General features: G+C 40.0%; 1 long non-coding RNA gene and 1 pseudogene across 1 annotated transcript in view; one reads left to right on the top strand and one right to left on the bottom strand.

The window, feature by feature from the left end:
• The window catches only part of LOC129491307 (uncharacterized), a 52,761-nt gene extending 49,669 nt beyond the window's left edge, over positions 1–3,092 (bottom strand). The window contains exon 1 of the long non-coding RNA XR_010113915.1: positions 3,021–3,092. This is a non-coding gene — a long non-coding RNA (uncharacterized lncRNA). The remainder of the gene's footprint in view (positions 1–3,020) is intronic.
• An 8,459-nt stretch (positions 3,093–11,551) lies between these two features.
• LOC129491779 (60S ribosome subunit biogenesis protein NIP7 homolog) lies at positions 11,552–12,099 on the top strand (annotated as a pseudogene).
• Positions 12,100–12,720: the final 621 nt, after the last annotated feature.

Raw genomic sequence — 12,720 nt, 5'->3', positions numbered from 1 at the left:
TTTAAAGCCAAATTTTAACATGTGACCCTTTGTTGCTATAACATCTAAAGCTACTTGCCATCACCACTTCTTTCCTCCGTCCCTCTTACAAAGGTTATACAAAGTAAATCATACTTGAAGTAAAGAAAACCTATTCCAATGTCTCCACTCAGAGATAAGTACTGTGTTTCTGTGTATCCTTCTATAAACTCTTTACTTCTGTTTCCTTTATTTTTTAACTTTAATAATGCTACTAAAAGACAATACCTAAAAGTAATTGTATTAACAATGTGCTAACAATGTGAAAATATATAGTCCCATAGTCATGTCCCCAGATTTATACTCCCACAAAAGAAAAAATTGGAAAACAAAGTCTGGTGTCCTTAATCCATTATCAGATATAAATGATCTAATGATTCAGTTTTCCAGGAAAGTAAATCATTATGATAGGTAAATCATTATGGGAAGTAAAATGTTTTAACCATATTTTTCTTAATACACAAAGCAGGTGTCAGCTGTTGTCATATTCTCACCCTTCTTAAGAAATATCATTAAATTACTGATAATTTTTTTTTTTTTTTTAGATGGAGTCTCACTCTGTCAGGCTGGAGTGCTGTGGTGCAATCTCGGCTCACTGCAAGCTCCGCCTCCTGGGTTCATGCCATTCTCCTGCCTCAGCCTCCCAAGTAGCTGGAACTACAGGCACCTGCCACCACGCCCAGCTAATTTTTTGTATTTTTAGTAGAGATGGAGTTTCACCGTGTTAGCCAGGATGGTCTCGATCTCCTGACCTCGTGATCCACCCACCTTGGCCTCCCAAAGTGCTGGGATTACAGGCATGAGCCACTGTGCCTGGCCAAATTATTGATATTTTTTAAGAAAAGTAACAGAATAGATTTGATAGAGATACTTTTTCTCTTAATACCAAAGGAAAACTAAAATAATAATCCTAGTGTACTTTTCTTTGTTCCCTCATGTTTTTTTCAATCTATACACTAACATACCTAGCAAATTAAAGTTTTACTTTAACTTGAAATATTTAAGAACATTAAACAAGGCATTTCTTTGTCTTTGGTTGAATTCTTTTGGATTACCAACAGTAATTGAAGGATCAATTATCAAAGAGTTTGAAGAGCTAATATAAACCGCAAACTCACCATACAGTTTTTATTCCAAATGTGTTGATAAAAAGATACTTTGTTTCTTTATCCACTTTGTTTTTATAACACTTAAAAACCAATACAAACCAAAAAACCTAGTTAAAGCTAGTTTCTGGTTTGTAGTTTTAATTAATTTCCCCTAGGGTAGAAATTAAAGCTGATAAATCACACACACACACTTTGTTGGGGTGGGGGTGGCAGGTGGAGAGGCAGTATACTTGGGTTAGCTACAATTAAAAACAGTATTTCAATTCCTCATTTCACTTATTTTATATGTAGACAGGGCCTTAGTGATAAGATGGTGTAAATGATTTAGGATATTCATGTTTTAAAGTGAAGCATAAATATTTTGCAAAATGTTTTCTAGTTTGAAGGATGTTCCATTATTAGGATTTTTAGATTAATCTGTATGGTCAAGGAATACAAATGAAACCTGAAGGTTATTTATTTTCTGCAGTGTCATTTTGTCAAATGGTTGGTATTATAATTGTTCTTTTCTTTCTTTTTTTCTTTTTTTTTTTTTTTTATTTTCAGATGGAGTGTCACTGTGTCACCAGACTGGAGTGCAGTGGCATGATCTTGGCTCACTGCAACCTCCACCTCCTGGGTTCAAGTGATTCTCCTGCCTCAGCCTCCCAAGTAGCTGGGACTACAGGTGTGCACCACCACACCCAGCTGATTTTTGTATTTTTTTTTTAGTAGAGACGGGGTTTCACCATGTTGGTCAGGATGGTCTCGATCTCTTGACCTTGTGATCTGCCCACCTCAGCCTCCCAAAGTGCTGGGATTACAGGCGTGAGCCACCATGCCTGGCCCCCTCTTTTCTTATTCATTTTATCACCAGTGCATAATTCTTACTGACATTAGATTTTAAAAAAGAATTATGCTATAAATCTTTATAAATTGTATATATTGCAATTGCCTAAACGTTGTATATTTTAAGGCTGTTTTCTCTTGCTCTCGATGTTGAGGAAAACTATAAATTGACCTATAATGCATCTACTGTAAATGGTTTTGGTTAGTTTGATACTCATTGTTTTTAAAAATTTTCCAATACGGGGCCGGGCGCGGTGGCTCACGCTTGTAATCCCAGCACTTTGGGAGGCCGAGGCGGGCGGATCACGAGGTCAGGAGATCGAGACCACGGTGAAACCCCATCTCTACCAAAAATACAAAAAAAAAAATTAGCCGGGCGTGGTGGCGGGCGCCTGTAGTCCCAGCTACTCGGAGAGGCTGAGGCAGGAGAATGGCGTGAACCCGGGAGGCGGAGCTTGCAGTGAGCCGAGATCGCGCCACTGTACTCCAGCCTGGGTGACAGAGCAAGACTCCATCTCAAAAAAAAAAAAAAAAAAAAAAATTTTCCAATACGGAAACTTTAACACCTTTTATACAGTTCTCTACTATTCAAGATAAAGATTCTTTAAAATATCTCACCAGAACCTTATAATTTTATACTTTGTAATATTTAGTTTCTATAATTTGAGGAAGAGACTTTTTTGTTTGGGTTAAGTAAAAAGCCTTTATTTGATTACCAGCATGAGAATTCACCTTGGTTTCTATTTTATGCATTTGTAAATTTTTTCCCTAATTATATGGAAGCTATTGGAACTTTTGTATTCAATGCTAAATACTAAGTCAAAGGGAGTATAATAGGTAAGTTTTTTCAGTTACTGTGTCTTTAGCATTCAGTCATTACAAGAAAATGATCATAAAATCATTATATTATAAACATCTAATTATTTCATATAATGATTATCATGTACTGCATTGTTACTTTTAAAATAAGCTATTAAACTAGTTTTTATGGTTCAACTAATGCAAAAAAAAAAGAAATATCTGAGACTGGATAATTTATAAAGAAAAGAGGTTTAATTGACTCACAGTTCTACATGGCTGGGGAGGCCTGAGGAAACTTACAATCATGGCAGAAGGCACCTCTTCACAGGGTGGTAGGAGAGAGAATGAGAGCTGAGTGAAAGAGGAAACCCCTTACAAAACCATCAGGTCTTGTGAGAACTCACTCACCATCATGAGAACAGCATGGGGGGAACCTGCTGTTTGGATGGGGACACAGAGCCAAACCATATCAGGGGTTTTCTTCACTCTTCTTATATACATCTTGAAATGACAACTATTGTTAAAGTGATGGAAATTTCATTTGGTAGAACAACAGGCAGACTTGTGATCTTATTAAAACTGTTACTATGATTGAGGATTGCTTTCTAAGGGAACACAACATTCTCAGCATTTTCCCCCAACAAAACAAAAGAAACGGATTTCAAAACAAGGTCAAATGTAATAGAGCGCTTAAAAAATAAAAACCATTAAAATTGTAAAGATAGATTCTACAGGAGAGCCAGATTAAGTTATTAACAATTTAATCTGAAAGTAGATATTGTAGAAAGAAAGAAACAAGCAAAGGGTTGGTTTTACAAAGATTTGTTATCTTATTAATAACAAAATAGAATAATTTCAAACAAAAAATATTGAATGTAGGTGGCAGATATCTTTCCAACTCTCTTTAGTCTCTTGCTATATCTTAACTTCCTTATTATAAAAGTAAATTGCATCTCCTCTGGGCCCAGTTTCAATGACCTCAATGAAGCTGACATGCAACATCTACAAAATTACACAGGTATATGGATGCCCTTTAGTCATTGGTTGACTTCAAGCAGGTCTGGCCATGAAGTCAGACTATGAAGCAAGTTTCCCAGGATGGAAAAACATGCATTCTCCCTCCCACAAGCCAACAGAAAATCATGAATGGCCCTTTCTCAAAGGACACAAATCCTGGGTACAGTGGGCCAGAAAATTTTCCAAGTTACTTAAAGTCACTTAGTTTATCTCCTTTCTCCTTCCTACACAGACAATCTTCCTGGCCTCTTGAGAGCACCATTCAGTCCAGGGTATTCTTAATGCATAAAATTACCACCTTTGGTCTTCTGAAAGACTGACAGGGACAGACTGAGATGAGAAAAGAATGTATTTCCTGCTTAGGATGAAGTTCAAGACATTAAACATATATACACATAAAACAATTAGAGAAACCATACATAATGGTACAATCTAATGTTGAATGTTGTGGCACAGGCTTTAATCATTATAGGATTTCTTCTTCCTGATGGCACAATTCAATTCAACATGCAATTTTTTTGAATAATGTTTATCACTTGTATACATGAGTGTAACCATGACCACAAGATGAATTTTTTTAAAAAAAGACCCACACGCAGAACATTTTCAAGAAATTTCAGAACAATTTGGGCATGGAGAGCATTGTGAAAGATTCTAGAGGGGGACCACTATGTCCTACAAAGGAAAAAGAATGTAATTTCTTATTAGAATACCTAGATGCTATAACTTCAACTTTCTGAGAAAAATAATTATGGACCTAACATTCTACACTCAGTAAAAATATCAATCAAGTGAGAAAGCGAGAGGGAAAAAATGAGGTCACTTTCCAGCATGTAAAAATTCATCAAGTGGATTTATCATGCACCCTTTCAAGAAAATTACTTGAAGATGTTCTCCGGCCAGAACAAGAATTAAATCCAAGAAACGTAAAAACTTGAGATCCAAGAACACTGACTCCAACCCAGGACTTGGGTGAAAAAAAGTCAGGATGACAGCTTGGCATCCAGCCCAGAGAGCAGCTGGTTCAGATTGTAATAAGAAGTCAGATGGTTCTGGGAAATCCGTCTTCAACAATTATATTACATCCCTTATCACAGATGGAATATGTTTAAGGCAGATACATCATCTTAGTGTTTGATGAAGGCATACAATAAAAAATAAAATAAGACACTTTGAAATCGTAGGATAGTGAACAATGTTAACACAATCACAATAGAAACACTGTGTATTGATATTTTTGATTTTAGATTCAACCAATGAATAAAGTATGCAAGGATTAATTATGATTACAGAAGAGACGACCAAAGCTAACAAAAGGTGTGAGGGTGGGAGAACAGTGCATACAGAAGAGTGGGGAAAGGAGTAGAGGGAAGGATGGGAGTCCTAATTTACTCATCTTACTAATAATAGCTAACATTGGGTACTTAACATTGTGCTCATTCAGAGATAAACATGAATTAATTCAGCTAATCTCCCAAAAGGAGAAAACTAAGGTGTATTAGTCAGCGTTCTCTTAGAGGGACAGAACTAACAGGATATATATAAAGGGGAGTTTATGAAGTATTAATTTACATGATCACAAGGTCCCACAATAGGCTGTCTGCAATCTGAGGAGCAAGGAGAGACAGTCTTAAAAAAAAAAAAAAAAAAAAAAAACACACACACAAAAAAAAACTCACGTGAGCACTCACAGTACCTGGTTTTAACTTCATATTGCTGAAAGAGGCACTGAAGAGACAGAAAAATCAGGCCTGAGTCACTGAGGCCACCCCTCCCCCATCCTGGCAGTCGTAGGGAGTGGTGCAGACAGCATCTCTGGGAATTTGGAGTGGAAGAACACAGTCACCTGGTGCTGTCCTGTTAGAGCAGAAGGGAAAACCAGACTAAACTCAGCTGACCCCTGCCTATAGAGGGAGCATTTAAACTAGCCCTAGCCAGTGAGGAATCATGGATCCCAGGGGTTTAAACTTGAGTTCCTATAAATTTTGCCACTGAGGGCTATAGTGCTGCCTATCTCCAAGAAAACTTAAAAGGAAGTCTAGGCCATAAGGACTGCAACTCTTAGGCAACTCCTTGTGCTGAACTAGGCCCAGAGACAGTGGTCTGGGGGCATCACACCAACTGGGGCAGCCAAAGGAGTGCTGGCATCACCTTTCCCCTAACCCCAAGCTGCACAGCTTGTGGCTCCCTTCCTTCCACTTGAGGAGAGAAGAGGAAATAGTTGGGGAGACTTTATCTTGGGTCTTGGATACCAGCTCAACCACAGCAAGATAGGGTACTGGTCAGAGTCACGAGGCCCCTGTTCCAGGCCTTAGCTCCCAGATGACATTTCTAGATACACCTTGGGCCAAAAGGGAACCCACAATATTGAAGGAAAGGACCCGGTGCTGGCGGCATTCATCACCTGCTAACAGAAGAGACCTTGGGCCCCAAATAGCCAGCAGCAATACTCAGGTACTACATTGAGTGCCTTGGGTGAGCCTCTGAGAATTGCTGGCTTAAAAAAGGAAGAGGCGGACATTAAGAAAGTCAAATGATTAGTTGTGAATTTCAAGCTGGGCAAGGACAAAAGAGATGGAAAGGATGTGGAGCTGACACAAAGGGGAAGATGGACAGAACAGGCAGATCAGAGGTTTTTATGAGATTAAATGGAGTAAGAGCCAGAAGGACAAAAGGTTTGGTCAGTTACTGGAACTTTAGACTTTGATTTCTAAGACGGTTCAAACTCCCAATTACAAAGTGTAATAATGCAATGAATGGGTAACTGAATTGTGACAGGTGACGACATGCTAATGGCCCTGGCTGGCTCTCAGCGCCTCCTCTGCCTCGACGTCTGCTCTGGCCACGCTGGAGGAGCCCTTCAGCCCGCCCCTGCGCTGTGGAGGCCCCTCTCTGGGGCTGGCCCAGGCTAGGGCCAGCTCCCTCTGCTCACTGCGAGGTGCGGAGGGAGAGGCGCGAGCGGGAGCCAGGGCTGTGCGCGGCGCTTGCGGGCTGGCGCGGGTTCCCGGTGGGCGCCGGCTCCGCAGGCCCCGCACTCGGCGCAGCCGGCCGGCGCCTGCTGGGCTTCATCCCGGGACGAGCTCACTCTGCGCTGCCAGAGTGCCCCAGCTAGATGCCGCAAAGTCCCGCTGCAAGTGCCAGTAAGAGGTGAAGCCGGCTGGGCTTCTGGGGAGGGTGGGTACTTGGAGAACTTTTCCCTCTAGCTAAAGAATTGTAAATGCACCAGTCAGCACTCTTGTGTCTAGCTAAAGGTTTGTAAACGCATCAATCAGCACTCTGTGTCTAGCTAAAGGTTTGTAAACGCACCAATCAGTGCTCTGTGTCTAGCTAATCTGGTGGGGACTTGGAGAACTTTTCTGCCTAAAGGATTGTAAATGCACCAATCAGTGTTCTGTGTCTAGCTAAAAGTTTGTTAACGCACCAATCAGCACTCTGTCAAAACGGACCAATCAACACTCTGCAAAACGGACCAATCAGTTCTCTGTAAAACGGACCAATCAGCTCTCTGTAAAATGGGCCAATCAGCAGGATGTGGGTGGGGCCAAATAAGGGAATAAAAGCAGGCTACAGGACCAGCAGCAAAAACCTGCTTGGGTCCCTTTCTAGGCTGTGCAAGCTTTGTTCTTTCACTGTGCAGTATGTCTTGCTGCTGCTCGCTTTTTGGGTCCACACTACCTTTATGAGCTGTAACACTCACTGCGGAGGTCTGCAGCTTCACTCCTGAAGCCAGTGAGACCAGGAACCCACCAGAAGGAAGAAACTCTGGACACATCCAAACATCTGAAGGCACAAACTCTGGACACACTGTCTTTAAGAAGTGTAACACTCACTGTGAGGGTCCACAGCTTCATTCTTGAAGTCAGCGAGACCAAGAACCCACCAATTCCGGACACAATTGGCGTGAAAATAAAGTGATTGGAGTTGAATTCAAGCAATAATCATATCTTGGATGGCACAACTGTTAGACCATTAAAAGTCTACAGGGTAATGGTAGCAACTGAGGAGCTTAAAGAACTAAGACCCAAGTGCTGACATCATCAGAGAGGTCAACAGATGACACAGTGAAGGCATTTCTAGCAAGGAAGACTTGTTTGGAGCAGAGCAGTAGTAAGGACCCTGAGCTTTGCAAGGTCATGATGTCTAGGATGTCAGAGCTGGATTTAAACTTCAAAATTTCAAATTTCTGGTAATTAATATATCTACTTACAACATCTATTTCATAAGGGTCTGTGACAATCCACTTAGATGACATATATAAATAACCTAGTGTGGTGGTAGCTAGTATTATAATTAGTATAATTCGCCTTGCTATGTACTCTTGGGAGTAGAGAGGAAACACATGTCACTAATCACATCCCACATTTTCATTTGGGAGACAGGCTGCTGGAAAACAGACTAAGGGACCCACTGGATAATGCCACCATTCTGTGATTGGTCTAGATTCTAAAACTGGTTCCTTATTCCCAACACTGAATTTAGTTCATTCTGAACAAGACAAGTTGCATTTGTTTTAAAAACTCCCTGAATGCATATAGGTAAAGAGAAATAAATCTGCCTTGAGCTTCACATGGGCAAGAGAACATACCATCTTAAGAAATAAAACAAATGAAACAAAATAAGTCCTTAAGTTTTAGGAAATATAGTATACTGCTATAAGACAGGAAGATATAGCTCAAAATTATGTTATTGGTTAGTTTTACCACCTTGATACAAAATGTACTACTAGAAGCTTAAAAGGAGCATGTCTTTTGAATTTTAATGAATTTTAGTGAAATTTAATTACAGATTAAAGTTAGATAAATGGGTTAGTGGAATACAGGTCTAAATACTCATTATGTGTCCATTAATTAAGCTGCTTATTATTAAATTAACTTGTTAATTTAATTTTTTGATGAATTACAATCAAAATTTTTTCATTTTGTGAAAGACCTAGTTCATGGTCCCAGCTGTACATGATACAAGTGAATACTAATTCATAGCTGAACAACTATCATTTACTCTTTAAAGCATAAGTGTATATTATTCAATGATGTGTCTATGGAAGACTTTTGTCTTAGACTCACTCAATAGCTATATTTTTTATGGAATAAGGCAGAGACCTGAGCAAAATTTGGTAACTGTGATTGAGGGAGTGGAGAATTTGGCTCCTTTTCTTCAAGAGCATTTTTTCTTCAACCTCTTGCTTTTCTTCAATGGCTTTTTGAAGGTCATTATTACTAGGAAAATCGCTTTTATATTACTCTTTGATTTTATTTTGAGTAAATTGTGTGTGTGTGTGTGTGTGTGCGTGTGTACGTTCTCTAAATTTTAACACATGTATAGATTCCTGTGTCTATCACCATAATCAGGACATAAAACAGTTCCATCGCCCCCCAAAAACTCCCTTGTGCTATTTCTTTGTGGTCACCACCTCCCCCTGCCCATAACTCCTGACAACCACTAATCTGTTCTCCATCTTTATAATTTTGTCTTTTCGAGGCAGTTATAAAAATAGAATCATACAGTAGACTTTTCTAAGACCAAACCAAACAGAATCTCTAGGCTAGCAAATGGCTGATGTCACAAAATCATGCCATTTATAAAGATGCCATTTTTGGAAGTTTTACTGCCTTTTCTTACTATATTGCTTGAGTGCACCAGGTACTGTTTTTCAATCTAGAAAGTACTAAGAACTCCAAAGACCCCCCACTCCACCCGCTTTCTCTCAACAGTCTTAGTCACAGACAATTGTCAGTATCTGTAAGTACTACTTACATGTTAGCTTTCATCCTATAGGGCTGAGTCTGGGATGTTTTAGTCACTAAAATAGTATTTCTCAGAGCAGGGCCTCTCAAATGTCTCGTTACCATGAGGGGGTAACTTCAGTGGTATCAGTATACAGAACCTTCCCATTGTTCCAACACTTGTAAATATCCTTGTTATAGATCTTTTGCACGGTATAATCATTGTGACACAAGAAGCTGGGGCCCACAGTCTTTCCCAAATGTTTCTGAGGTTGCGCAGAGGGTTCAACCACTAGTTTGTGGGTATAGTCTGCCATCTACAGTCTACAGGTGGTCTTTGCATGCTTGCTTTCATGGCAGTTTAAAAATGTGATTTAAATGCAAATAATATGTTTTGGTGTCTTTTGTGAAAGAATGGAATAGTACATCTGGATTTCTTATCCACGATCTGATGATCTGACTCCCTCCTTCAAAACATTATACCTAGCTAAAACTCTGTCCAAATTCCCTTAATATTGGGCCAGAATTTGGGTATCACTGATCTGAAGAAAAAAAATATTGGGGAGTGAGTTATATCAGTCTAATTCTGGGGTAGCTTACATGGTTTGAGGTTTGTATGTTTAGTTTACACACTTCAAGTTTCAATTAAGGTTCCCAGCTGTTGGGGGAAAAAAACACTTTTCCTCATGTAGATTTAAATTCTGTGGTCAGAAATGCAGAAGGAAAGGTAGAACAAAAAGTAGATCAAGTTTTTGCAATTTTATTTCTCTTTTCCTGAAACCTTCTGCCACCCATTTGTTCACCAGATTCTTTTATTATCAAGATTCAGGCCTCAACTCAAACGTCACCTTCTAGAGAGGCTTTCTCTGACCAATTGGGTAAAGCGGCTACTCTGTCCTTCTCATCCCCATTACCTTCTAGCCCATTACCCTGATTTAATTTCTTCATATCACTTAGCACTAAACTGTCTGATTCAGTCATATTTCTATATATTTATTGTCTTTATTTCTTCCCCCTCACCCACTACAGCAAGGGCCTTTTCTTGTTCACTACTACATCCCCAATACTTAGAACAGAGCCTGACCCATAATAAGTGCTTTAAAAACATTGGTTGAAAAAAATTAATAGATACAATTATTTGGTGACACTAGCCATCTGGAGATTTGGTTTGGTCTGGTTAGAAAAGTCTACAACATCATGAATGCTCACCTCAAGCAAGTCCGAACTATGGGGAACTCCTGAAACCATAGCAGTGTACTGGGAAGAGTTTTCTGAGCAGCTCATCCTGGGAGTTTTGGAGAGCACTGTTTTAATTGCTGGAGGAAAATAGCTTTTAAAAGCAAATTTGAGATTGTGATCTGATAAAAAAAATGTTCATGTTAGATTCAAAAACTTGGACTCTGATCCCTAGATTTAAGGGGAGCTCTAACAATAATTATCCCCAGAGTTCCAGTTTCACGTAAGAAGGAGTAAGCATGCTTCACACCTTTTCTCACACTGAATATAATTACAAACCCTGGACAGAAGGCAAGAACAAGTATTTGAAGACTCTGAAAAGTAAATAACAGCAGCCAAATTTTGTAGTACCATTAATCTAAATCCACACATATCAATCATAACATGAATGTAAATGATCCGAACATACTGATTTAAAAATAGGAATTTTCCCTAAGCTCATCAAGCAGTATACATTTTATATATACAAGTTATATGTAAAAACTTATTTTATATGTCACACCTCAAAAAAGTGAGATTTTTTTTTTAAAGAAATTGTCAAAATGGATTTTTAAAAACTGTGACTCAACTCTATGCTATTTACAAGAAACACAACTCAAATATAATACACATTGATTAAAAGTATGGGTGTGTGCCTGTAGTCCCAGCTACTCGAGAGGCTGAGGCAGGAGGATCACTTGAGCCCAGGAGTTCGAGGGTGCAGTAGGCTATGATCACACTACTATACTCCAGCTTGGACAACAGGGAGAAATTCCATCTCTTAAAACTAAATAAATAAGACTGAGGCACGAGGATCTGGTGTTCCAACCCAGCAGGAAAATGAGGCCTTTGACTGAAGAGGAGACCCGTGTCATGTTTGAGAAGATTGTGAAATACATCAGGGAGAATCTTCAGCTGCTGCTGGACCGGCCCGACCGCACCTACTGTTTCTGGCTGCACGACGACCGGGTGTACTATGTGAGTGAGAAGATTGTGAAGCTGGATGCCAATATCTCCGGGGACAAGCTGGTGTCACTGGGGACCTGCTTCGGAAAAGTCACTAAGACCAACAAGTTTCAGTTCACGTCACAGCCCTGAATTACCTTGCACCTTATGCCAAGTATAAAGTGTAGATAAAGCATGGTGCAGAGCAGTCCTTCCTCTATGGGAACCATGTGTTGAAATACGGTCTGGGTCAAATCACCGAAAATACTTCTCAGTACGAGGGAGTGGTGGTGTACTCCATGGCAGACATCCCTTTGGGTTTTGGGGTGGCAGCAAAATCTACACAAGACTGCAGAAAAGTAGACCCCATGCGATTGTGGTACTTCATCAAGCAGACATTGGGGAATATGCGTGGCATGAAGAGACGTTGACTTAAAACGAAGTCATTGGCCGGGCGTGGTGGCTCACACCTATAATCCCAGCACTTTGGGAGGCTGAGGCGGGCAGATCACGAGGTCAGGAGATCGAGACCATCCTGGCTAACACAGTGAAACCCCGTCTCTACTAAAAATACAAAAAATTAGCCGGGCGTGGTGGTGGGTGCCTGTAGTCCCAGCTACTTGGGAGGCTGAGGCAGGAGAATGGCTTGAACCCGGGAGGCGGAGCTTGCAGTGAGCCGAGATTGCGCCATTGCACTCCAGCCTGGGCGACAGAGCGAGACTCTGTCTCAAAAAAAAAAACAACAACAAAAAAAAAACGAAGTCATTGCAAGGACAGCTGTGTGGAAGGGCCGAGTTTTGTTTCCTGTGTTCGTGCAGACTCCACCATCATGCTGAACTTTGTCAACACTATGGCCTCTTCAGGGACATCTTAGTTTACTGTACTGTCTATCACTGGCAGATGCAGGCTGGATTCTTATTATATACAGAGATGGCTCAAAAATGGGGTTTCTGATCTTTGTGTTTGTGATAAATAGAATACTCCGTTTCAAAAAAAATTAAAATAAATAAATAAAGGATGGGAAAATATACATATTCTCAGTAGGAAAGCAAACATGTCTTCTA

This window comes from Symphalangus syndactylus, chromosome 10, assembly GCF_028878055.3.
Source record: "Symphalangus syndactylus isolate Jambi chromosome 10, NHGRI_mSymSyn1-v2.1_pri, whole genome shotgun sequence".
In the NCBI taxonomy this organism is placed as follows: Eukaryota; Metazoa; Chordata; class Mammalia; order Primates; family Hylobatidae; genus Symphalangus; species Symphalangus syndactylus.
The sequence above is the reverse complement of the archived record's forward strand: the minus strand, read 5'-3'. Positions and strand labels throughout refer to the sequence as shown.